Here is a 27,649-nt window from a genome sequence, read left to right as displayed (position 1 = left end):
TGGGTTCTGTTCCTCAAATCATTTTGTTATTTTCTGGTTTTCTGTTCTGTTCCACGAACCGATTCCAACCTTTGGTATAAACAACTAATTTTCTTTTTTTTTATTGTTAGATTACAAAACAATAACTTTTTCAAAGCATGCTTGTCACGTTGGTCTTCACACTTCTGTGGTAACTTAAAACATGAAGACAACACTTAGAGCTTATGATTAAAAAGGTCTAAAATAATAAATGCATGTCCAGGGTGAATAAATTTTTATTCATGTACTGTATATCAGACACATCACACAAATGCTAATCTTCGATGGCCACTGGCACGATGGAGAAGTGTGCTCTTCACGGATGAATCCCTGTTTCAACTGTACTGGGCAGATGGCAGACAGCGTGTATGGCGTCGTGTTTGCTGATGTCAACGTTGTGAACAGAGTGCCCATGGTGGCGGTGGGGTTATGGTATGGGCAGGCATAAGCTACGGACAATGAACACAATTGTATTTTATCAATGGCAATTTGAATGCAAAGAGATACCGTGACAAGATCCTGAGGCCCATTGTCAAGCCATTCATCCGCCACCATCACCTCATGTTTCAGCATGACAATGCACGGCCCCATGTCGCAAGGATCTGTACACAATTCCTGGAAGCTGAAAATGTCCCAGTTCTTCCATGGCCTGCATACTCTCCAGACATGTCACCCATTGAGCATGTTTGGGATGCTCTGGAACGACGTGTATGACAGCATCTTCCAGTTCCCGCCAATATCCAGCAACGTTGCACAGCCATTGAAGAGGAGTGGGACAACATTCCACAGGCCACAATCAATAGACTGATGAACTTTATGCTAAGGAGATGTGTCGCGATGCATGAGGCAAATGGTGGTCACACCAGATACTGACTGGTTTTCTGATCCACGCCCCTACCTTTTTTTTTAAAGGTATCTGTGACCAACAGACACATATCTGTATTCCCAGTCATGTGAAATCCATAGATTAGGGCCTAATTAATTTAAATTGACTGATTTCCTTATATGAACTGTAACTCAGTAAAACCTTTGAAATTGTTGCATGTTGTGTTTATATGCTTGTTCAGTGTATTTTGAGAGAGCGGTTACCCACCTATTGCTGAAAAATGAATTGGAAATATAGAGAGCATTACTTTATTCCCCACGAATGGTGATCAGTGTTTACTGATACATTTTCTGACCACAACATCACTGGTCACATGACATGGGCCCCATCGAAAGCCCTTAAAATGCATACTCAAACACACACACAGCCACTGTATCATCAGAGCAGTGTGTAATGAGCTGGTGGCAGACGCTGTCTGGAGGAAACATTCTGCCGTTGTGTGGCTCTATCCTTGCGGCGAGTGTAGGAAAATAAGTCGTTAGCATGTGCTGCTTCAGTTTTCTGAGAAGACCTTTACCACAGAAGGACTCACCATCTGGCTTGCTTGCTGCTCGCTGAAGAAGCCTCAGTGCCTTAATGTCTAAATAGTGAACCTCTGTGTTCAATATGCATGCAAGTGAAAAACCACAAGTACAAATCCACCATTTTTTTATTCAAGTTTCATTCTCATTTTACCCCAGGTTTTTATTACATTCAGTATCAATTGGTAATATCCACAATATTAACAAAACACTTTTCTGATATTGGCTGCTCTGATGGTGGATGATATTCTGCTGGAGGCCTGCGTGTGAAAGCTCCCCTCTGCTTGTCTGTCACACATGGTGAGTAGTAGGGCAGGAGGCAGTCAGCTGACAGTGAGAAAGAGAGAGAGGTCTGTTCCAGTCAAACTATCTTGCAGTCGCACTGCACACACATTGTTAGTTGATATGTTGTGAGATCTAGCAGGAAACTGCAATGTGGTTGAGAAAGACCCCTTTTACAAATGGTATCAACGGGGGGTGAATACTTTCGCAAGCCACTGTATGTTGTTGTTTCCTTTATTTTGGCAGTTACCTGTAAATTGGTGTCTATTCCCCCTAACCTGCTTTATTTTTCATGGGTTAAGATACCTACTGTCTTTATCTGTGATTGAAATGCACTGTATACAAAATCGTGTACTGCACATGAAAAAAAAACTACCTTTTCGTGTCCTGTCATGCATTTCCAATAAGCAATTTGTGTCTATTTCACAATAATCTGTGATACTGGGTTAATCATCCTACATCTGGATTTCTACCTAGGAAATTATTGTACAGTTTACTTGAATATGTTGTTTTTATTGACCAATAATAAAGACAGCGACTAAACCATTTTAGATGGTAGGGAACAATGGAGATACCCAAAACATTCTCACTAGTCATGTTTGTGTCTCCTTTTGTGAGTTGTGTTCTGATGTCTAATTTAGAGCTGTTTGATTAAGTCTGCTCCCTAATCACATCTAGGGCTGTTGTGGTGAACATATTACCGGCACACTGGCGGTCATAAGTCATGAAGGCAGTCGAATTCCTCGTGGCCATTTAGTCACGGTAATTAGGCTTCTCCAAGATCTGTTGCTGCTGATGGTCATTAGTAGCCTACCAAACTTGCTAACTGTCTGGTACTCAGCACTCTATTGTCCCTCTAATCACTCTGACATCAATGCAAATGTATTCGAAAATCGAATCAAACACTTCATGATTGCCCATGAGCTCATGTTGCACAACATTTCTATAGGCTATGCAATTGCATGAGAAAACAGAGTGATGGCTATTAAAAAGAGGAGGATCCCATCAGCTTTCTATAGGCTGGGCCTACTATATTTATTTCTCAACTTTCCTAATATTAAGCACATTGCTTCTCTTTACAACAGGAGCATAGCCTACCTGGCTGGCATGAAAATGAACCATGGGAAAAGCGTCCTCCATTTGCTATTTAAGTGCAGAGATGACATGTATTTTTTCCCCTGCCCCTGTTTCGAGACAGGTGCATGATAACGTTCCATTCTAAATCAAAACAAAATTTCACACATATATTATTTCGTATATGTAATGATTAAATCAAGAATAGTCTGATGGGTGACACTATTAGTCTATCACTTGTGAATTATATATCACTTGTGAATGATGCCCAGCGTAAGGCCAGAAACAAAGCCTTTTTTTTGGCTACTTTTTCGAAACATAGTTGCACACCTCATGTAGCCTAGCCCATAGGCCTATATGTTTTGATAAGGTTTGTATCACATCTAAAGTGGCCAAATAACTTCTTAAAATGAAGCACATTAATCCGCTTTACAAGGGGTGTAAAGCCTAACTGGCATACATAGCAACGCGTGAGTTTCAAGTTTGGGGAAGATAATTTTCACCATAAAAATGCACCTTCATAATAAAAGCATTACATGCATAATCGCATTTGAGGTCACTTTTGATAATGGTGTTTTCCCGTTAATGGAACATTCACGCGTATAGCCTACTGCCGTGTGCACATTGCTGCGCTTATAATGTGAAGAAATAGCCTAATAGTTCATCAACATTTTAAGCTAAACGTTCTGATCTGTTGCGTCAGCCTCATCGCGTAAAACAGTTTTTTGATGCGAGAATTTGTATTGATTTGGGATCTATCGCATCCCACAACTGTCCCAGACTATGTTTGGAATATTTATTTATTGCACAGAATAGAATAGGTCAACTTTTGTACTATGGGGGATAGTAGATTGAAATAGGCTAGTGCTTTTGCTGTTCGTTAGGCCTACTCATCTTGTTGGCTGACGAAAAGTAAATGTGGACAGTTCTTCCGATATCTTCAATATGCACCTCAGAATTGGATAAGGACGCACACAGTTGCATCCCAGATGTGTCTGTCTTCACTTGTAGCCTGTCAGAAAGACCCAGTCATGTGATGGAGAGCCATGTGAGTGAGATGTGCTTTGGAGCACGCAGCACTCAAGGAGAAGGGAATTATAATTAACGGTAAATGACTGTGAGACCGGCAGTTATTTGCTTGACAATCACCATCTAACAAAATTTCGTGACCGCCATAGCCCTAATCACATCTACACCCAGTCAGTTTGGACCTGGCAGGCTGGGGCCTGGATGAAGTAATTTGTGTTTGACTGTGATTATCTTGAATAGGTTGCGCTGCACTTTGCCCTTCACACCTGTGAGTGAAGAGGTGAAGGAAAGACATGTGGGGATCAGATTGTTGTAAACACACATTCACAGCTATTCATTCCCCCATTATGACTAGATGGAATTACCAGAGGGAAGGCCGTTAAAGTCCAGCTCATACACCACGCAGCCTTGGAGAGAGAAGCCACCCACAGGGCTGAGCTGAGGTCATCCTAACAGGTGACATAATACAGGAAGTTCAGGAAACAAACAAAAGATCCTTAACTACACAGATGAAATACTGAACAAAACCAAAGACAATAAAGATATAGAGCGATGAAAGTAGCTTAATGTGGCCATGCAATGTGTGCATTCCCGTTCTTAATTTTCTGTCCTTTCATTAGAAGAAACTTAGATAATTGTGTTAGACATGAATAAACAAGCCATTTTTGATACACAGTAATTACATGGCGACGAGAGATGGAGCTCACCTGATTAGCCACGGCTCCACCACTGACAGTGACATCTCAGCCTCCACAGACTCCCTCTTCTTAAAGCTCACTGACTGTACAGGGCAAATGAACAGGTTAAAGCATTGTTTCCCAAACTTGGTCCTGGGGCCCCCCTTGGTCCACGTTTTGTTTTTTGCCCTAGCACTACACAGGACCGAGTTTGGGAAACCCTGGGTTAGAAGACTGAGAGGACTTGCAAGTCACTCAAGAATACAGTGTACCTGAGTTAGATGGTAAATGTACATGATCTCCATTGAAACAAAGAACCGACACTCACAAAACTGGAGAGAGCAGTGGAATTACACAGAAAATGCTCAACAATCTGCAGACTGTGTAGAGCCAATATGCTCAGCCCCACTGGGAGTGCAAAACCCCCTCCATGAGGCCGGGGTCATAGCCCCCACATTGGTCAGAGACAGCTCAATGAATGCCGGCCAGTCCACCACCGCCGAGCCTGATCAGACTCAGATACAGTGTAAAACATTCCTGGGTTATTACATAGAAGCGTATATCTGTGAGCTCAGTAGCAGTTTGGGTGCAAGAGATGATGTCACAAGACTTTGCTACATCTTGAGTAAGTAGAAATATCCAGAGACATTCAAACACAGCACAGACTGTCTATTTCTCAGTAGACATGCCTTAGCTATCACTATAGCAAACTGAAACAGAACATGAATTAAACCTGGAGATACAGTAGGTAGCCAGGCCCATTACAGCGATCATACCATCTCATAGGCTTGAATAGTCTTTTGTCATACCATCTCTATAGGCTTGAATAGTCTTTTGTCATTACTCACATCCAATTGCAAGGTTCATCATTCCTTTTCTCACCAATAATCTTCTGCTGATCTTATACTGAATGTGTTTGTGAATAGGGTGGCACTGTACCTGAAGGTACATTGTCTGTCTTCAGGTTTTTCCTCAGCAGTGTGACAGTCTTGAAGAATACCTCACACTTGTCTTCACCCCTGAAACACACAAGGGTGTTGAATCAGCAATTGCAGAGAAAATCTGAACCACAATTTAAGTTAGAATCACTAAACAGAGGATACAGAAAACAAGGATGCCAGTAATATAAATATCAACTATGTTCTTGATCGCTGTAGCTATAACGGTCTCCTCTCAGATCAAATCAAATCAAATTTTATTGGCCACATGCGCCGAATACAACAGGTGCAAATTGGAGTGGGTCTAGGGTTTCTGGGATAATGGTGTTGATGTGAGCCATGACCACAACACATCTGGATAGTCCTCATCTAGTAGCACTGCGGTACTTTAATATCAGTTCCTATAGTCTCTGGTAGCTGTTAGTGTGATAATATGACATGAGTATAGCCTAAACCTACCTTTTCTTTTCAAAGTAATATGTTTGAAGCATGACCCTTGAAGTTTACTTCAAAATATAACTTTTGGGCAGAATTAACGTGATTCCATGCGCTCCCTGCACTTGCACTCGCAACACAACAGCTCAGTAATATATTTAAACTCGAAATATGCCATTCTGTTCTTTTGAAATGCATTTTCTGAAATTCATAATGTTCCTTAAGACAGCCCTTAACGAAGTAATAATGATGTTTGTGATGGTGTTTATTTAATGGATTTTAACACTGTGGTGTTTAAGTTTTTTCATTTGTAGGCTACATACACTGAACAAAAATATAAACGCAACATGCAACACTTTCAAAGATTTTACTGAGTTACAGTTCATATAAGGAAATCATTCATTTGAAATATATTACTTAGGCCATAATCTATGGATTTCACATGAATATAGCTATGCATGTCCTTCGCGTAGAGTTGATCAGGCTGTTGATTGTGGCCTGTGGAATGTTGTCCCACTCCTGCGGGCAGCAGGCTGTGCGAAGTTGCTGGATATTGGCTTGAACACATCAATCCAGAGCATCCCAAACATGCTCAATGGGTGACATGTCTGGTGAGTATGCAGGCTGTGGAAGAACTGGGACATTTTCAGCTTCCAGGAATTGTGTAAAGATCCTTGCAACATGGGGCCGTGCATTATCATGCTGAAACATGAGGCGATGGTGGAGGATGAATGGAATGACAATGGGCCTCAAGGTCTTGTCACGGTATCTCTGTGCATTCAAATTGCCATCGATGAAATGCAATTGTGTTTGTTGTCCGTAGCTTATACCTGCCCATACCGTAACCCCACCGCGGGGCATGCTGTTGACATTTTTGTCATTTAGCAGACACTCTTATCCAGAGAGACTTACAGGAGCAATTAGGGTTAAGTGCCTTGCTCAAGGGCACATCAACAGATTTTTCACCTAGTTGGCACGGGGATTCAAACCAACGACCTATCGGTTACTCGCCCAACGCTCGTAACCGCAACGCTACCTGCCACCTACACGTCCAACCGGCCGTTGACATCAGCAAACCGCTCGCCCGCCCGACACCATACACGCTGTCTGCCATCTGCCCAGTACAGTTGAAACCGGGATTCATCCGTGAAGAGCACACTTCTCCAGCGTGCCAGTGGCCATCGAAGGTGAGCATTTGCCCACTGACGTCGGTTACGACACAGAACTGCAGTCAGGTCAAGACCCTGGTGAGGCCGATGAGCATGCAGATGAGCTTTTCTGAGACGGTTTCTGGCAGTTTGTGCAGACATTCTTCGGTTGTGAAAACCCACAGTTTCATCAGCTGTCCAGGTAGCTGGTCTCGGACGATCCCGCAGGTGAAGAAGCCAAATGTGGAAGTGCTGGGCTGGCGTGGTTACATGTGGTCTGCGGTTGTGAGGCCGGTTGGACATACTGCCAAATTCTCTAAAACGACGAAGAGAAATGAACATCCAATTCTCTGGCAACAGCTCTGGTGGACATTCCTGCAGTCAGCATGCCAATTGCATGCTCCCTCTGTGACATTGTGTTGTGTGACAAAACTACACATTTTAGAGTGGCCTTTTATTGTCCCCAGCACAAGTTGCACCTGTGTAATGATCATGCTGTTTAATCAGCTTCTTGATATGCCACACCTGTCAGGTGGATGGATTATCTTGGCAAAGGAGAAATGCTCACCAACAGGGATGTAAAGAAATTTATGCACAAAATTTGAGAGAAATAAGCTTTTTGCGCATATGGAAAATTTCTGGGATCTTTTATTTTAGCTCATAAAAAAATGGGACAAACACTTGTTGCGATTCTATTTGTTGTTCAGTACACAGTGCATTCGGAAAGTATTCAGAACCCTTGACTTTTTCCACATTTTGTTACGTTACAGCCTTATTCTAAAGTTGATTACTTTGTTTTTTCCCCCTCATCAATCTACACACAATAACCCATAATGACGAAGCAAAAATAGGTTTTTTAAAATTTTGCAAATGTATAAAAAATTAAAAACTGAAATATCACATTTACATAAGTATTCAGACCCTTTACTCAGTACTTTGTTGAATCACCATAGGCAGAAATTACAGCCTCGAGTCTTCTTGGGTTTGACACTACAAGCTTGGCACACCTGTATTTGGGGAGTTTCTCTCATTCTTCTCTGCAGATCTTCTCAAGCTCTGTCAGGTTGGATGGGGAGCGTCGCTGCACATGTTCGAACGGGTTCAAGTCCTGGCTCTGGCGGGGCCACTCAAGGACATTCAAAGACTTGTCCCGAAGCCTCTCCTGCGTTGTCTTGGCTGTGTGCTTAGGGTCGTTGTCCTGTTGGAAGGTGAACCTTCGCCCCAGTCTGAGGTCCTGTGCGCTCTGGAGCAGGTTTTCAAGGATCTCTCTGTACTTTGCTCCGTTCATCTTTCCCTCGATCATGACTAGTCTCCCAGTCCCTGCCGCTGAAAAACATCCCCACAGCATGATGCTGCCACCACCATGCTTCACCATAGGGATGGTGACAGGTTTCCTCCAGACGTGACGCTTGGCATTCAGGCCAAAGAGTTCAATCTTGGTTTCATCAGACAAGAGAATCTTGTTTCTCATGGTCTGAGAGTCTTTAGGTGCCTTTTGGCAAATTCTATGCAGGCTGTCATGTGCCTTTTACTGAGGAGTGGCTTCCGTCTGACGACTCTACCATAAAAGGCCTGATTGGTAGAGTGCTGCAGAGATAGTTGTCCTTCTGGAAGATTCTCCAATCTCCACAGAGGAACTGAAGTTCTGTCAGATTGACCATCAGCTTCCTGGTCACCTCCCTGAGAGAGGGGAGAAAGAGGTCAAGGCGTAGGGTAGTTCTGTGTGAGTGAGACCAGTGGACTCAATAGGCTGAGTGAATGAGTAGCGGATGTCGTCAACCTTTAAAAAAAAAAGTGGTTGACAAAGTTGTCCGCAGAGAGGGAGGAGGGAGGGGGTGGAGGATTAAGGAGGGAGGAGAAGGTGGAAAGGAGTTTCCTATGGTTAGAGGCAGAAGCTTGAAATTTAGAGTGGTAGAAAGTTATTTAGAAGCGGATACAGAGGAAGAGAAGGTAGAGAGGAGGGAGTGAAAGGATGATAGGTCCTCCAGAAGTTTAGTTCTCCTCCATTTTCGTTCAGCTGCCCGTAGCCATGTTCTGCAAGCTCGCAATGAGTCACTCAGCCACGGAGCAGGAGGGGAGGGGAGGGCCGAGCCGGCCGGGAGGAAAGGGGACAGTGCGAGTCATAGGATGTGGAAAGGGAGGAGAGGCAGAATCAGGAGACAGAAGGGAGAAGGATTTAGCAGAAGGGAAAGATAACAGGATAGAAGAGAAGAGAGTAGTGGGAGAGAGAGAGCGAAGATTACGACGGCACATGAACATCTGGGTAGGGGCTGAGTGGTTAGGGTTGGCGGAAAGGGAGACAGAAAAGGAAACAAATTAGTGATCAGAGACCTGGATGGGGGTTGCAGTGAGATTAGTAGGCGAGCAGCCTCTAGTAAAGATGAGGTTAAGCGTATTGCCTGCCTTGTGAGTTGGAGGGGATTGGGAAAAGGGTGAGATCAAAAGAGACAAGGAGGGGAAAGAGAGAGTTGGAAAGAAATTAATCGAAGGCAGACGTCGAGAGGTTGAAGTCTCTTTTGAAGTACGAAGAGCGGTGAGCCATCGTCGGGAAATGAGCTTATCAAGGTGTCAAGCTCATTGAGGAACTCTCCAAGGGCACCTGGCGGGCGATAGATTACAATAATATGTGGACAAGTGACAGTGACAGCATGGAATTCAAATGAGGAGACGAACAGGTGAGAGAGGGAGAAAATAGAAAATCTCCACTTAGGAGAAATGAGTAGCCATGTGCCACCACCGCGACGACCAGATGCTCTCGGACTATGAGAGAAAACATAGTCAGAAGAAGAAAGAGCAGCTGGAGTAGCAGTGTTCTTTGGGGTGATCCATGTCTCAGTCACGGCCAAAAAGAGGGGCAGTTCTGAAGGGCAGCATAGGCTGAGATGAACTCAGCTTTCTTGACCATAGATTGGCAGTTCCAAACGCTGCCAGAGACCCGGAATTCCACATCGGTTGTGCGCGCAGGGTACACTAAATTAGAAGGGTTGCAGCCAAGGAGTGTGGAGCGTCTGTAAAGCCTAAAGTGGAGAGGTGCGAACAGCTATAGAAAACACATACATAGTTGACAAAGCTACAAAAGAGCAAAATGAGATAATCAGAAAATAACTACGTAAGATACTCAAGTGTGAGAGTGGTGTGGAGCCTCCCTTCTCTTTCCTTCCTCAGATAACTCTGCAGAACAGTCTTTGTTTCGGCGACAGACTTAGTCAGACTCTCCCCCATCTCAAAGTTCCTCCTCTACCTGTGTCTTATCTGTGATGGCTGTACCCACAGGAGGCTGGTGGCACCTTAATTGGGGAGGACCGGCTCATAGTAATGGCTGGAATGGAATAAATGGAATGGTATCCAACTAATCAAACACATACAATATCAAGTGGTTAGCTAGCTAGCCTCAAATGCTAGCTAGAGAATTATGTTATGTTTACAGCCACTAGGTTAACGTTAGCTGGCTACATTACCATTATCGAGTCACTCAACTATCTAGGTAGCTTGTCTAGCCACAAACAGTTGTGATCATTTGGCCACGAACACAAATACACTCACCTGAGAATGTGTAGCTAGCCAGCTAGTGTAACCGGTGTAAAATGGTTAGCTAGTTAGCGGTGCGCACTAGTAGCGTTTCAATCGGTGACGTCACTCGCTCTGAGACCTTGAAGTAGTTGTTTCCCTTGCTCTGCAAGGGCCGCGGCTTTTGTGGAGCGACGGGTAACGATGCTTCGAGGGTGACTGTTATCGATGTGTGCAGAGGGTTCCTGGTTCAAGCCCAGGTAGGGGCGAGGAGAGGGACGGAAGCAACACTGTTACATTGATACTGTTGACCCGGATCACTGGTTGCTGCGGAAAAGGAGGAGGTCAAAAGGGGGGTGAGTGTAACCGGTGTGAAATGGCTAGCTAGTTAGCGGCGCGCACTAGTAGGGTTTCAATCGGTGACGTCACTCGCTCTGAGACCTTGAAGTAGTTGTTTCCCTTGCTCTGCAAGGGCCGCGGCCTTTGTGGAGCGAAGGGTAACGGTGCTTCGAGGGTGACTGTTGTCGATGTGTGCAAAGGGTCCCTGGTTCAAGCCCAGGTAGGGGCGAGGAGAGGGACGGAAGCAACACTGTTACACTAGCTAGCTAGATGCAATAACTTTAGCTAGCTAGCTTGTCTAGCCACAAAACGTTGTGATGATTTGGCCACGAACACAAATTACACTCACCTGAGACTGTGTGGCTAGCTAGCTACACTAATGTTAGCTAGCTAGCTAACGTTAACTGCACTAGGAACAAAATCAAATGCACCCAGTTCGTCAGCACCCTCCCTTTTCCCCGGCTACTTTGATAGTGCTTGCTTTCCGATATCTGAAGTGAAAGAACGGAGAACGAAAAAGGACGATATCTGTCAATTTCATCTCACTTGAAAACACAGAAAACGGACAACGAGCGGTGAAATCATTATCCGTCATCCTGGTTAATGTAGGATAAGCATTGTCCAGAAGGTGCCAGGAGCAGTGGAGACACTTGAGTGTTTTTATCCTGCGTCTCGACACATTCATTAAAATAGTAATGGCCTAATGCAACAAATATTGTGGTTACACTCAAATATACTAATTGATAAAAAACCTTTTTTTTGACAAAATGTTTAAAAAAGGTATAATCTTCGTAAATGATATCATCGGTAGGACTGGTGGAGTTATGTCGCACATGCAGCTAACAAAAACATATGGAAATGTCTGCTCGACCCAAAATTACAACCAAATAATTGCAGCCTTACCGCAAAAATGGAAGAGGAAAGTGGAAGGGAGAGAAAGTAAGGAACTTGTCTGTCGGCCTTGCATTAAAGAACATAATTGGTTAAGGAAAACTGTGATAAATAAAAAAGTATATCAGTTTCATTTAAGAACCAAAGGATTGACAGCCGTCCCATATAGATTGCAAAATAGTTGGGAAGAGATTTTTGACGTACCGATCCCATGGCATAGTGTTTATGAACTGATACGCAAAACGACACCGGATTCAAAACTTAGAATCTTTCAATTTAAATTATTATATAAAATTCTTGCTACCAATAGAATGTTATTTATATGGGGGATACAATCTTCCCAGCTCTGCAGATTTTGCTGCGAAGATACAGAATCATTAGATCATTTGTTTTGGTACACAGGTCCAGGAATGGCTAAAGGATTGCAATATTTACCTGGAACTAACCTTGCAGATAGCATTACTGGGTGATCTGAAAAGTCATAGTCAATCGATCAATAATATTATAATACTTTTAGCAAAAATGTTTATTTTTAATTCACAATATGTTGAAACAATGAGAATAGAAGGGTTCAGAATTTTTGTAAAACATCACAGTACAGTTGAAATATATATGGCAAATAGAAATCCTATATGGATGGTGTTAAGAGATAGATGGGAGGTGTTGAATGGAGTTGAAGGATGGGACTAATAACAACTAACAACAAAATAATAACAAGATAACTAATAATGTAAGCATACTGTGTCCATAATAAGTATATAGGTTGTATGTTGGGAGCTTTCGGGAAAGAGCACAGTTAGAAAGATATGGCATATAGAAGCAATCCGGATGGAAATCATGAAAATGATCGGAGAGGTTGAGAGTAGAAGAAGTTCAGGAGAAAATAAATAAATATATATATATATATATATATATATATAATTATTGTAAAATTGACTGTGTCCATAAAATATAGATAGTAAGTATAAGCTGGAAGTAGAGGCCTAAGCATTGTTGTTCACTTGTTTACCCCAAGTGTCAGAGTGGTGTGTGTAGATGAGTGGAAGGAATCAAGCGCAGGAACCAGGATGACTTCAACCGTCTTTTTAGTAACGTTCAAACACGTGAACAAAATAGTCGCCAACCCAACCGGGTGGCGCAAAACAATTACGCACAAACACAGTGCGAAATACACAAGAAAAGCGCACGCAGTGCGAACTCTCGGGAAAAGCAACAACGAGAGAAATGTAACCATACAGAGGCAGTCTGACAATAAACAATCACGCACAACACCTGACCCAAACAAACGAAACTAAATAGGGAACATCATCAAACACAAACAAGGGACAGGTGTTACAAAGAGACAAAACCAAACGAACAAGAAACATAGAACGGTGGCAGCTAGTACTCGGAGACGACGACCGCCGAAGCCTGCCCGAACAAGGAAGAGGAGCAGCCTCGGCCGAAACCGTGACAGTACCCCCTTGACGCGCGGCTCCAGCCGTGCGCCGACCCGGGGCTCGGGACGACCCGGACGACGCGGAGCAGGGCGCGCAGGATGACCCCGATGGAACTCGGTCAGCAGGGACTGGTCCAATATGTCCCTCCTTGGCACCCAGCACCGCTCCTCCGGACCGCACCCCTCCCACTCCACGAGATATTGAAGACCCCCATCCGGCGTCTCGAATCAAGGATGGACCTCACGGTGTACGCTCGGAGCCCCCTCGATGTCCAACGGGGGTGGAGGAGTCTCCTCAATCTCTCAAAGTCCTGGAGTGGACCAGCTACCACCGGCCTGAGGAGAGACACATGGAACGAGGGTTAATATTCTTGTAATCAATAGGTAGTTCTAACCTGTAACTCACCTCGTTCAATCTCCTCAGGACTTTAAAGGGCCCCACAAACCGCCGACCCAGCTTCCGGCAGGGCAGGCGGAGGGGCAGGTTTCTGGTTGAGAGCCAGACTCGATCTCCAGGTGCGTACACTGGCCCCTCACTGCGGTGTAGGTCGGCGCTCATCTTCTGTCGACGTATGGCACGCTGCAGATGGACGTGTGCAGCGTCCCACGTCTCCTCCGAGCGCCGCACCCACTCATCCACAGCGGGGGCCTCGATCTGGCTCTCATGCCATGGTGCCAGAACCGGCTGGTACCCTAATACACACTGAAAAAGGGGTTAGTTGGGTGGAGGAGTGGCGAAGAGAGTTCTGTGCCATCTCGGCCCAGGGCACATATCTCGCCCACTCCTCCGGCCGGCCCTGACAGTATGACCTCAGAAACCTACCCACATCCTGGTTCACACGTTCAACCTGCCCATTACTCTCCGGGGTGGTAACCCGAGGTAAGGCTTACCGAAACCCCCAACCGTTCCATAAATGCTCTCCACACTCTGGAGGTGAACTGGGGGGCCTCGGTCAGACACTATATCCTCGGGTACCCGTAATGCCGGAAGACATGGGTGAACAGAGCCTCTGCGGTCTGTAGGGCAGTGGGTAGACCCCGGCATGGGAAGGAGACGACAGGCCTTCGAGAACCGATCCACAACGACCAGGATGGTAGTATTCCCCTGTGAGGGGGAAGGTCGGTAACAAAATCCACCGAGAGGTGGGACCAGGGTCGTTGTGGAATAGGCAGGGGTTGTAACTTACCCCTGGGCAAATGTCTGGGCGCCTTACACTGGGCACACACCGAACAGGAGGAGACATAAATCCTCACATCCCTAGCTAACGTTGGCCACCAGTACTTCGTGCTAAGGCAGTGCACTGTCCGGCCGATACCCGGATGGCCAGAGGAGGGGGACGTATGAGCCCAACAAATGAGGCGATCGCGTGCACTCGAGCGGAACGTACGTCCGACCCACTGGACACTGTGGAGGACTCGGGTCGGTGCGTAACGCCCGCTCGATCTCGCCATCAACCTCCCACACCACCGGTGCAACCAGACAAGACTCTGGTAGTATGGGCGTGGGCTCAACGGACCTCTCCTCCGCGTCATACCGCCGAGACAGAGCATCTGCCTTCCCGTTCTGGGACCCAGGGATGTATGTGATCTTAAACACAAACCGGGCTAGAAACATAGTCCAGCGGGCCTGGCGAGGATTCAGTCTCCTAGCTGCCCGGATGTACTCCAGGTTACGATGGTCAGTTAGAATGAGGAAAGGGTGTTGAGCCCCCTCGAGCCAATGCCGCCACACCTTTAGGGCCTGTACCACGGCTAACAGCTCCCTGTTTTTCCTACGTCATAATTCCGCTCCGCCGGACTGAGCTTCTTTGAATAAAACGCACAGGGACGGAGTTTAGGTGGAGTGCCAGAACGCTGGGAAAGAACGGCCCCTATCCCGGCCTCTGACGCGTCCACCTCTACCTGGAACGGTAAAGAGGGATCCGGATGCGCCAACACCGGCGCCGAGGTAAACAGGTCCTTCAGTCTCCCAAATGCCCTGTCCGCCTCAGCTGACCACCGCAAGCGCACCGGACCCCCCTTTAACAGAGACGTTATGGGAGCTGCCACCTTTCCAAAACCCCCGGATAAACCTCCGGTAATAATTTCGCAAACCCAAGAACCGTTGCACCTCCTTCACAGTGGTTGGGGTCTGCCAATTACGCACAGCTGACACCCGGTCTACCTCCATCTTCACCCCTGACGCAGACAACTGGTAACCCAGAAAGGAGACCGACTTCTGAAAAAACAGACATTTCTCTGCCTTGACATATAGGTCATGCTCCAACAGCCTCCTCAATACTCGGCGCACCAGGGCTACATGCTCTGCACGGGTAGGACTGTACACCAGAATGTCGTCGATGTACACAACTACTCCCTGTCCCTGCATGTCCCGGAAAATCTCATCGACGAAGGATTGGAAGACTGAGGGAGCATTCATTAACCCATATGGCATGACTAGATACTCGTAGTGTCCGGAAGTCGTGCTAACGCTGTCTTCCATTCATCGCCCTCTCTAATGCGGCACCAAGTTATATGCGCTCCTGAGATCCAATTTTGTAAAGAACTGCGCACCGTGCAGTGACTCCGTCATAGTCGCAATCAGAGGAAGTGGATAGCTGTACTTCACTGTGATCTGATTGAGACCGCGGTAATCAATACACGGGCGCAGACCTCCATCCTTTTTCTTCACAAAAAAGAAACTCGAGGAAGCGGGTGAAGTGGAGGCCCGTATGTATCCCTGTCTAAGAGACTCAGCGATGTACGTCTCCATTGCCTTTCTCTCCTCTTGAGACAAGGGATACACATGGCTCCGCAGGGAGAGCTGCTCCTGACTGGAGATCTATCGCACAATCCCCCCCGTCTATGAGGCGGCAGCTGCGCCGCCTAGTCTTACTAAACGCCAGTTTCAAATCCTCATACTGGGGGAATATGCAGTGCTGTCATTAGATTCGGACTTTCCACCGAGGTCGCCCCTATGGAAACACCCAGACACCGCCCCTCACACTGGGCAGACCACCCTTTAAGAGCTTTCTCTCGCCACATAATAGTAGGGTCATGGGTCATCAACCAGGGAAGACCCAGCACTACCGGATACGCAGGAGAGTCAATCAGATAGAGCTGAATTATCTCCTCATGACCCTCCTGCGCCATCATCTGAAGGGGTGCTGTGACCTCCCTAATCAACCCAGACCCCTAACGGACGGCTATCTAGGGCATGAACGGGAAAAGGCTTATCAACTGGAAGGAGGGGGAATCCCTAACTCTCTACAGAACTGGCGATCTACAAAATTCCCAGCTGCGCCTGAATCTACCAGCGCCTTATGCTGGGAACGAGGTGCAACCTGTGGAAAACAAACAGGCAAGGTTAGGTGCACGACAGAAAGCTCTGGGTAAGTAGGGCGCCTACTCACCTGGGGGACCCCCCAATGCGTGACCTGCCTTCTCCCTCACCGGGGGACCCTCCCCAACACCTAGCCGCGGTGTGCCCTCCACGGCCACAGTTAGTGCAGGGACCGGGCCCCCTCGGGTTCCTACTCCTCCGTTCCCTAGCGCCAGCACCCCCGAGCTCCATAGGGCTCGGCTCGGAGGTGCTGGAGAGTGGAATGGGCGAACCCCCCCCGGGACGTCCACGGGTGGCGAGCAGGGTATCCAGCCGAATGGCCATGTCGACAAGCTGGTCAAAGGTCAACGAGGTGTCCCTGCACGCCAACTCTCGCTGGACGTCCTCCCGGAGGCTGCAGCGGAAGTGGTCGATATGGGCCCGCTCATTCCACCCTGCATCGGCCGCTAGGGTCCGAACTCCAATGCAAAGTCCTGGGCGCTCCTCATCCCCTGTCGGAGGTAGAACAGACGCTCCCCGCCGCCTTCCCCTCTGGTGGATGGTCAAACACAGCACGGAAGCGGCGGGAGAACTCCGCATAGTTAGTGGTAGCGGCGTCCATTCTCCTCCATTCAGCGTTGGCCCACTCCAACGCCTTGCCGGTGAGACAGGAGATGAGGGCTGAGACGCTCTCGTGTCCCGAGGGCGCCGGGTGTACGGTGGCGAGGTAGAGCTCCACTTGCAGCAGGAACCCTTGACACCCGGCAGTGGAGCCGTCGTACGCCCTCGGGAGCGAGAGCCGAATCCCACTGGGTTCCGGAGATGAGGCAGGAGGACTGACCGATGGGGATGGTTCAGTTCGTGGGGGCGTGGGTACCCCGCTGGTTTCCCATCGGTGAAGAGTGTTCATCACCCCCTCCAGGGCATGACAGACCTGGTTAATACGATCCTCCTGTCCACGAAGACGGTCCTCCATTCCGGCTGTTGGCGCGGTCGCTCCTGCTGATTCCATGGATGGATGCGTGATTCTGTCAGAGTGGTGTGTGTAGATGAGTGGAAGGAATCAAGCGCAGGAACCAGGATGACTTCAACCGTCTTTTTTAGTAATCGTTCAAACACGTGAACAAAATAGTCGCCAACCCAACCGGGTGGCGCAAAACAATTACGCACAAACACAGTGCGAAATACACAAGAAAAAGCGCACGAAGTCGAACTCTCGGGAAAAGCAACAACGAGAGAAATGTAACCATACAGAGGCAGTCTGACAATAAACAATCACGCATAACACCTGACCCAAACAAACGAAACTAAATAGGGAACATCATCAAACACAAACAAGGGACAGGTGTTACAAAGAGACAAAACCAAACGAACAAGAAACATAGAACGGTGGCAGCTAGTACTCCGGAGACGACGACCGCCGAAGCCTGCCCGAACAAGGAAGAGGAGCAGCCTCGGCCGAAACCGTGACACCAAGTAGGGAAAGGGTGGCGGGTTAGGAAAGTAATAAAGGGGAATATATATATAAAAAACATGGGGGAGTGGAAGTGATGCAAACAATTACATTGATGGAACTTACAATATATCTGCAATATTAAGCTGATCAAAAAAAAAAACCCCCAAAACAAAAAAAAAAAAAAAATCAATCAATCAAAATAGTAATGGCCTCTCAACCCTCCAGCTGTCTACTGGAACCTATTCCAACTAAACCACTGAAAGAGCTACGTCCTGCGCTTGAACATTATAAATGCCTCCCTATGTACCAAACTAAAAGTGGCAGTAATAAAGCCTCTCCTGAAAAAGCCAAACCTTGATCCTGAACATTTATAAAACTATCAGCCTATATCGAATCTCCCATTCCTTTCAAAATGTTTACAAAAAGCTGTTTCTCAGCAGCTCACTGCCTTCCTGAAGAAAAAGTATATATGCAAAACACCAGTCTGGTTTTAGACCTTATCATAGTACTAAGACCGCACTCGGGACCAGACCAAGGCTCTGCGTCTGTCCTCGTGCTCCTAGATCCTCAGTGCCGCCTTCGATCACTACATTATTTTGGAGAGATTGGAAACCCTAATTGGTCTACACGGACAAGTTCTTGCCTGGTTTAGATCTTATCTTTCAGAATGATATCAGTTAGTTTATGTGGATGGTTTGTCGTCTGATAAATCAAAGGTACGTTTCGGTGTTCCTCAGGGTTTTAGGACCACTATTGTTCTCAATATACAGTATATGCATCCTCTTGGTGATGTAATCTGGAAACACAATGTCAACTTTCATTGCTATGCAGACGACACACAGCTAGCTGTAGATTTCCATGAAACATGGTGATGCAACACAATTGACTACCCTGTAATCCTGTGTTTCAGACATAAGGAAGTGGATAGCAGCAAATGTTTACTTTTAAACTCAGACAAAACAGAGATGCTGGTTTTAGGTCCCAAAAAACAAAGAGATCTGTTGTCGGATCTGACAATGAATCTCAAAGGATGTGAACTTGTCTCAAATAAAACTGTGACCTCGGCATGACTCTGGACCCAGATCTCTTTTGACGAACGTATACAAAATATTTAAAGAGTAGATTTCTTCAGTCTTTGTAACATTGCAAACATCAGAAACGTTTTGTACAAAAATGATACAGAAATGCTAATCCATGCTTTTGTCACTTCAGGATTAGACTACTGCAATGCTCTACTCTCCGGCTACTTGGATAAGGCACTAAATTAGCTTCAGCTAGTGCAAAATACGGCTGATAGAATCTTGACTAGAAACAAAAAAATATATAATAATACTCCAGTGCTAGCCTCTGGCTTCCTGTTCCGTTCTGTTACTCCGGACCAGGCCCTAATCCCCGGGACTCTAAAGAGGAAGCGATGCCACAAAAGAGGCAGACAAGCCATTATCCTGATTAGACAACGTTGGTGTGCAAATAAACCACCTCTACCCTTCGTTCTGTTGGCGAACGAACCTGCAGGAAAAGTTCTCAGGACTCCAGCAGGAGTGTGACGCCTCACAGGTCCTCAACTGGCAGCTTCATTAAATAGTACCCGCACAACACCAGTCTCAACGTCAACAGTGAAGAGGCGACTCCGGGATGCTGACCTTCTAGGCAGAGTTGCAAAGAAAAAGCCATATCTCAGACTGCCCATCTTAATCTTTTATTTTTATTGGCCAGTCTGAGATATGGCTTTTTCTTTGCAACTCTGCCTAGAAGGTCAGCATCCCGGAGTCGCCTCTTCACTGTTGACGTTGAGACTGGTGTTGTGCGCGCTGGATAAGAGCGTCTGCTAAATGACTAAAATGTAAATAGAGTCCTCTGACTGAAAGACAGGTTGATACTGTTCCCTGAATTAAGAATGACCTTGCACTCAACTTTAGAATTATGCAAGAAATCTATTAATTTTGATCATCTTTTGTTATTTTTGAATCAAATGTTATTATAAAAGGGGGGGGGGGGGTGCTGTGTATTCTTCAAACATGTCAGGGAACTCCTGTCTTATATGGGGCCACCATACAGGAAGGTATAATATTTGCACATTATTATATTAGCAGAACAGTATTATGTGTGGTATGGTTTATTCTACATGGAATTGTTACACTTGAAAGTTATCAAAACACTTCGTTTAGAATATCTAAATTCAGCAATTGCGCTTTTCTCATATTACTCTGTAGCCTACTGACCGATGCAAAGCTTTGAAGCGTTGAATTGGTCAGTAGCCTACAGAGTGGTATGAGAAGAGTGCCATTCTCCTGCAACTCACATCTGCCTGTAGTTATTGAACTCTGCCTGCTGGACCCATGGGTTGACCCTTAGAAAAAAAGATTGCAGTTTTGAAACTGCAGTAAAGTGCAGTAATTGCAGTCGACGGTGGTATTTGGATGCAGTAATTGCAGAATAACTGCTGTGTGCTGCAGTTGAACTGCAGTTATACTGCACTCTAACTGCAGTTATACTGCAAAGTTACTGTAGTAAAACAAAAGGTGTTATTTTGGATGCAGTATTTGCAGCATACTGCAGTTATACTGCACTCTGACTGCAATCTTTTTTTTCGTAAGGGGAGGCAAACTGTCATATCCAGGATGGTGTCATGCACTCCACCCCTCCTGCCACCTGACTGCACCTGTCCATAACCTGTAATACATTACATAGATGGAAGGGACTTCATCATCCACTGGAGACGTGAAGACAGAACCTCACCCAGAGAGCTGTGCATGTCAGTGTGTGCTTAGACATCCAAATCCTTATATTTGTCCAAATAGACAACAATGCCATTATAGTTCTGGTTAGACAGCTGAAGTTGTAGTTTACACACAACATGTTTTTATTTGCTAGGTAAGTGTAGGCATACTGTCTTTATAAGCACATCAACATCATATTTACAGCATAAAATGTTTAGTCTTTGTAACACGAACACACATCGACTTTGTTGTTGTTGATAAATGTATCTACGCTCAAGCTGGGCGATGTTTGTGCAATGTCCACATGTACACCTGTTGTAGAAATATTAGTAGTTCTTTATCCCCTGGGAAAGATCTATCAGCGGACATAATGAGAAAACAAGAGGAGACAATCTAGCTAAATAGAATATTGTGTTGTTTACTCAGCAGCTGGCATTCAACTGACAGTTGATACTGTTTCCACGATAACATGTATTTACATGACCTGATGAAACGTTGAAACGAAGTTGCAAGCTACTTTCTTAGCAAGGTGTTGTAGAACGAGTGTCTGATGAAACACATTCCAGACACTGGCTCTTGCCATAATTGATTTGACAGAGAAATCCTTACGAAAAAAGATTGCAGTCAGAGTGCAGTATATCTTGACACACTCAAGAAACACCCACATCAAACCACACCCCCAAGACAACATTGTAAATAACAATTTGTTCTTAACTGACTTGCCTAGTAAAAAAAATAAAAATAAAATTACGACCCAATTCTCAGTAGTTTCCACCAGCAAACCATTAGGCAACACAAAACATTATATCTAAGCAAACCATACCAATAGTTTGAATTACAATCAGAAACCCAGATTTTAGTCAGTAACACAGACCCTATGCCTATTGAAATGACAAGTAAATCCCGCAAATAACCCAATTACAATGGTTTGTAGTCTTAACATCTGGCACATAATAATGGCACAATTACCAGAAAATAGCCTTAAAGGTCGTCCAAGGGTTTCTTTGCAAAGATCTCACATGCTCAAAGGGAATACATTAGCAGTCAACGAGTTAAATCCACATTCATCGATTTGGAAACAAAAGTGGATTATCTTTTCCCTTGCGACATAATGAAATTCCTTTACTACAACACATTAGCTCCGTAATGATAATTATTTTGATGGAAACCCGAATTTGGCTTTGTACTACTTTATAAGTTACGTCAAGATTCCATCTTAATTCGCTCTAACTGTATGGAAAAAAGGGTTTATTCGATAATTACAGCAACTCATATCTTACTGCGGGTAAAAAAATGAATTTCAGGCCTCATGGGCAGTTTTGGTTTTAATGTATTATCCCAGCGGAGAAAATCCCATAAGCTTTTTATACTTACATTGGTTAGGGTAAGTCAATTCCCCATATTTTTACCAAAAGTGGACATACTCCAATCAGTTTCTGAGACTATTGTCCAGTTAATGCTCTAACCTTATCTTTATCAAAGGATCCATAAACGGGACCAACTCAGAAAACCTTTATTATATTTTTCCCACCCCTGACGTACGTCTACGTTTGGGTGCGCAAGTTGGTATATGAATATTATTTTTCCATCATTACTTCATCAAATCTGTAGTAATATATTATACACACATACAATTTGTCATATTTTCATATATTCACATAATCTATATATAACTTTAGAATCTTAGGTACTCACATCCACTACTCCATGTACTCTCCATCGCTACAAAGCAGCTCCAAACATACTCCCAGCGGAACTTTGGTTTCCTGGACGCTGTCCTGCGGGTCATGGGAATAATGCTTCACACGTATCCTCAACGGTTCTCTAGACTGCCAAACTTGCCACTACTGTCTAAAATAACATCCCGCACTCAATACCACCCTACGATATTCTATGATGGGCAGTGATGGACGGAACCCCAAAACAACGCCATATATAGGAACTTATTATACAAATTTAAATCATTTTATTATCCAAATTCCAATCTCTTATTATGCAAATGTCTATATGTTATTATCCAAACAAACACTTATTTCTACACTCACACAACTCTCATATCACATTCACAAAATACTATTCTCTAACACACTTAATCAATATTTCTATAACCTGCAGGAATATTTTCTTACTTCAATAAGTAGTTGAGGATTAAAACATTCACACGTACATCTCACTATTTTATACCATATCATTGTCAATCATCTTATTATCCATTATCCAAATTTCTATAGCGGTTTTGCTCTCTCGTTTAGGCCTTAACTAGTCCTAACAGGGTTTAGTTATACATCCGGTACACACAGCTTTGGATGTTCACGTTAAATGATCTTAACTAGTTCACATAGGTTTGGATGCTAACGTTAGTTTTCATCCGGTACACACAGATTTGGATGTTAACGTTAGGTGGCAGTCCCCTCGGAACTCAATTTTCTCTAAAAAAATTATAATAATATTTGTTTTCAAGAAATGTCAGTCTCACCCTATTTATTTGTCTCTGTTCGGAACACCGTATACACCCCCTGACGACCCTCCTTCAGATCTTAGTCAGGTCCCTGGCTTTTCCTTCAGTTGAGCGCAGGTTCTTTTGAGCCACTCAGGGTGGCCCCCCTTTACAGTTAACCTAGGTCCTCAGGTGCAGTCAGCAGATGGAGTTTGGTGTCCCATCTGGGTCGCCAAATATTGTCATGGTAATTATTCTAATCAAAGGAGAGACTTTTAGATTTTCTCAAAACCATCAAACTGCATTAATAATTACTGCAGTAATGGAGTGTTAACGGTCACCCAATGGTGCAGAGTTAAGGCCCAAATAAGCAGGGTTTGGTTACAACTTTTTATAGTCTTTCTGAGTCCGTGTGACGAAAAACAGATATGTGAAATCATACAAAGATACATTGTGCTCTCATGCAACAGCCAGCAAGATTTACACGGCGCCAAATATCTGTCTCTAGTTCATTTACTACTTGTTTATACAGAAATCAAATCAAATCAAATCAAATCAAATCAAATTTTATTGGTCACATGCGCCGAATACAACAGGTGCAGACATTACAGTGAAATGCTTACTTACAGCCCTTAACCAACAGTGCATTTATTTTAAACAAAAAAAAGTAAGAATAAAACAACAACAAAAAAAGTGTTGAGAAAAAAAGAGCAGAAGTAAAAATAAAGTGACAGTAGGGGAGGCTATATATACAGTGAAATAAAGTGACAGTAGGGAGGCTATATATACAGGGGGTACCGTTGCAGAGTCAATGTGGGGGCACCGGCTAGTTGAGGTAGTTGAGGTAATATGTACATGTGGGTAGAGTTAAAGTGACTGCATAAATACTTACTTAACAGAGTAGCAGCAGCGTAAAAAGGATGGGGTGGGGGGGCAGTGCAAATAGTCCGGGTAGCCATGATTAGCTGTTCAGGAGTCTTATGGCTTGGGGGTAGAAGCTGTTGAGAAGTCTTTTGGACCTAGACTTGGCACTCGGTACCGCTTGCCGTGCGGTAGCAGAGAGAACAGTCTATGACTAGGGTGGCTGGAGTCTTTGACAATTTTGAGGGCCTTCCTCTGACACCGCCTGGTATAGAGGTCCTGGATGGCAGGGAGCTTTGCCCCAGTGATGTACTGGGCCGTACGCACTACCCTCTGTAGTGCCTTGCGGTCAGAGGCCAAGCAGTTGCCATACCAGGCGGTGATGCAACCAGTCAGGATGCTCTCGATGGTGCAGCTGTAGAATTTTTTGAGGATCTGAGGACCCATGCCAAATCTTTTTAGTCTCCTGAGGGGGAATAGGCTTTGTCGTGCCCTCTTCACGACTGTCTTGGTGTGTTTGGACCATGATAGTTCGTTGGTGATGTGGACACCAAGGAACTTGAAGCTCTCAACCTGTTCCACTACAGCCCCGTCGATGAGAATGGGGGCGTGCTCAGTCCTCTTTTTTTCCTGTAGTCCACAATCATCTCCCTTTGTCTTGGTCACGTTGAGGAGAGGTTGTTGTCCTGGCACCACACGGCCAGATCTCTGACCTCCTCCCTATAGGCTGTCTCATCGTTGTCGGTGATCAGGCCTACCACTGTTGTGTCAGTCGGCAAACTTAATGATGGTGTTGGAGTCGTGCCTGGCCATGCAGTCATGGGTGAACAGAGAGTACAGGAGGGGGACTGAGCACGCACCCCTGAGGGCCCCGTGTTGAGGATCAGTGTGGCAGATGTGTTGTTACCTACCCTTACCACCTGGGGGCGGCCCGTCAGGAAGTCCAGGATCCAGTTGCAGAGGGAGGTGTTTAGTCCCAGGATCCTTAGCTTAGTGATGAGCTTAGAGGGCACTATGGTGTTGAATGCTGAGCTGATACTGATGCTGATACTGATGCAACATAGGATACTAAGTCCTTCCCTTAATTTATGAAGTCCAGTGTTCATTAATCACCCTGGCAGACAGACCAGCATTTCACACAGACACTACTAATGGAATGGAATGTTGTCACCAAGTCGTCGTAAATCAGCTGCCAGCCCAAGCTTCAGAGGCTCCTCTCAGTTCACACAGACAAACATGACACTACTGAGAAACCCTATTCTATTGCATAAAACAACCATTCGATGCATTAACAGTTTTATAATATAATCTTGAGAGACCTCACTTTGTTAGTGCCCAACACGAGACTTGAACCGGCGACCCTCCGATTACAGGTCTCTAACCTTCCTAACACACACACACACACACACACACACCACTCTACAGAAAGAAGACAACAGAGACTTATACCTTTAAACAATGAAAGCATTTGGCAGGGATCCACCTTTCAGGCTCTTGCATAAGCCAATTAAAATCAGTCCAGTTACTAATGATGCTAAATTATCCTTCACATATGCCTCGGGAGTTTGAATGCCGTAATCCAGCTGGGATGTATGGGAACACTGTCTGCTCTGTGTTCAATTCCCAGAAAATTCTTATGCATCATCTCAGTGTGCCAGTTTCTGTTCAAAATAAAATGCCCTCCAGTGAAAACATTTCCCTCATTTTCAAATGTTCTCAATCTTGGATTCTGGACATACTCTACCCCGTAGGGTGAGCCAGGAATATTACACCATGGTCCCAGAAGGGAACTGGTTCATTGTCTCGTAGAGTTATTATTGGTAGATGATGGAAGAGTAGCAGAAAGTGGCGTAACCTAGATTAAGTTTGAAAGTGGCAGTGAGGTTCAGGGCGTGCAACTTGATACAATGAATAAATAGGGTAGTGAGAGAGGATGAATCAGAGAGAAGGATAAATATTTTTGGTGTGGATCTAATTGTATTCCATCTTTCAGATTTGCAGATTCTTTCCCGGGGGACAAACTGACTGTGCTGTAAGTCACTTATTTATCTTTCAACCTAATCTATTTATTTCTTAGAGTATAGAAGTTTCATATACACTGAGTGTACGAAACATTAGGAACACCTGCTCTTTCTATCACATAGACTGACCAGGTGAATCCAGGTGAAAGCTATGATTCCTTATTGATGTAACCTGTTAAATCCGCTTCAATCAGTGTAGATGAAGGGGAGGTTAAAGAAGGATTTTTAAGCCTTGAGACAGTTGAAAAATGAAATGATTTGTGTATGTGTGCCATTCAGAGGTTGAATGGGCAAGTGTAAGGGTTGGTGTGAGGTGTGACCCAGATGCGGTGCAGGATAGACAGTATGCAGAGATGGTGAAAGAAGGATCTTTACTGGTGGTCCCAAAACCAGGATACAAAATAACAGACTTGTCACGATAAAATAAAGGAGGAGCAAATTGGTCTCCAAAAACAGGCTGACAGCAAACATACGAAATACTAACTACGACTGAAAACAACAATGAAACAGGGAGAACACTTCTCAAGTACCTGAACATGCGTCTCGCGATCAGACACTGATTAGTACTGTTTGGCATCGAGAAACTAGCATGAAAACAGAGCTAGGGAACACAGGGAAGTGAGGGCATAAATACACAGGTGAACAGGTAGACGCAGGTGACACCAATTAGTCCAGACTGTGAGTGAGGAGGTGCCTAAGGTTGTTGGAGGATGACACCTAGTGGGTCGCTCCGGAACTGCGACCCCCTCCTGTAACAGGCAAGACAAAAGATTTAAGTGCCTTTGAATAGGGTATGGTAGTGTGTGCCAGACGCATTGGTTTAAGTGTGTCAAGAACTGCAACGCTGCTGGGTTTTTCACTCTCAACAGTTTCCCGTGTGTATCAAGAATGGTCCACCACCCAAAGGACATCCAGCCAACTTGACACAACTGTGGGAAGCATTGGAGTCAAGATGAGCCAGCATCCCCGTGGAGCACTTTCAACACCTTGTAGAGTCCATGCCCTGACGAATTGAGGCTGTTCTGAGTGCAAAAGGGGGTGCAACTCAATATTAGGAAGGTGTTCCTAATGTTTTGTACACAGTGTAGATAACTATACTGAACAAAAATATCAATGCAACAATTTCAAAGATTTTACTGAGTTACAGTTCATAAGGAAATCAGTCAATTGAAATAAATAAATTAGGCCCTAATCTATGGATTTCACATGACTGGGCAGGGGTGCAGCCATGGGTGGAGGGCATAGGCCTACAGACAGATACTCCTCAGCCCCCGCCACCCCCCTGTAGACGATCCTGCAGGTGAAGAAGCCGGATGTGGAGGTCCTGGGCTGGCGTGGTTACACGTGGTCTGTGGTTGTGAGGCCAGTTGGAAGTACTGCCAAATTCTGTAAATCGACATTGGAGGCAGCTTACGGTAGAGAAATGAACATTAAATTATTTGGCAACAGCTCTGGTGGACATTCCTGCAGTCAGCACGCTTCCTCAAAACTTGAGACATCTGTGGCATGGTGTTGTGTGACTAAACTGCACATTTTAAAGTGGTCTTTTTGTGTCCCCAGCACTAGTTGCACCTGTGTAATGATCATGCTGTTTAATCAGCTTCTTGATATGGCACACCTGTCAGGTGGATGGACTATCTTGGCAAAGGAGAAATGCTTACTAACAGGGA

General features: G+C 45.1%; 1 long non-coding RNA gene across 1 annotated transcript; it reads right to left on the bottom strand.

The window, feature by feature from the left end:
• Positions 1–1,586: 1,586 nt before the first annotated feature.
• Positions 1,587–22,443, bottom strand: LOC121567071. Its single transcript, XR_006001038.2, has 5 exons — positions 22,356–22,443; positions 5,427–5,506; positions 4,518–4,591; positions 4,176–4,259; positions 1,587–1,752 (listed from the first exon to the last, which is right to left on the bottom strand). It is a non-coding gene; the product is annotated as an uncharacterized LOC121567071 (long non-coding RNA).
• Between the last annotated feature and the right edge of the window lie 5,206 nt (positions 22,444–27,649).

Source organism: Coregonus clupeaformis, chromosome 5 (genome assembly GCF_020615455.1).
Source record: "Coregonus clupeaformis isolate EN_2021a chromosome 5, ASM2061545v1, whole genome shotgun sequence".
NCBI classification, from domain to species: Eukaryota; Metazoa; Chordata; class Actinopteri; order Salmoniformes; family Salmonidae; genus Coregonus; species Coregonus clupeaformis.
The sequence above is the reverse complement of the archived record's forward strand: the minus strand, read 5'-3'. Positions and strand labels throughout refer to the sequence as shown.